General features: G+C 47.1%; 1 protein-coding gene across 1 annotated transcript in view; it reads left to right on the top strand.

Annotated features, from left to right (window-relative positions):
- LOC104490688 (homeobox protein Nkx-3.1-like) overlaps nt 1–514 on the top strand; it is a 13809-nt gene that overhangs the window by 2882 nt on the left and 10413 nt on the right. The gene's annotated exons all lie outside the window — the stretch shown is intronic.

Below are 514 nucleotides of genomic sequence, written 5' to 3'. Positions count from 1 at the left end.
GATGTCTTCGTTGTGGTAACTGATTTCTTTTTTTTTAAGCAAAAAACATCTTTTCCTCTTAAAATAGAGGGGTTCTTCAATGCTGCGTCGCTCTTTCTGTGCTAGTTAGGAGAGGGAGACCCCGTCCGTATTCATGATCAGCATCTAGTTGCTGCACAAGCCTCTCTCAGTGCTAACAGTAAAAAAAAAACCACCAAAAAAAAAGGCAAAACCTCCTCCCCAGTTTTAGAAGTGTGTAGTTCAGGATGTCTGACGGCACCACTCTGGGGTGCACCTGCAGCTGATTCATACTGCGAGCTCTTGGGGGGCAGAAAGTCATGATCAGCATCTAGTTGCTGCACAAGCCTCTCTCAGTGCTAACAGTAAAAAAAAAACCACCAAAAAAAAAGGCAAAACCTCCTCCCCAGTTTTAGAAGTGTGTAGTTCAGGATGTCTGACGGCACCACTCTGGGGTGCACCTGCAGCTGATTCATACTGCGAGCTCTTGGGGGGCAGAAAGGGCTGGTCCCGCCAC

The sequence above is a fragment of the Buceros rhinoceros genome, unplaced genomic scaffold, assembly GCF_000710305.1.
Source record: "Buceros rhinoceros silvestris isolate BGI_N320 unplaced genomic scaffold, ASM71030v1 scaffold25233, whole genome shotgun sequence".
NCBI classification, from domain to species: Eukaryota; Metazoa; Chordata; class Aves; order Bucerotiformes; family Bucerotidae; genus Buceros; species Buceros rhinoceros.
This window is presented reverse-complemented; position numbering and strand designations above follow the sequence as displayed.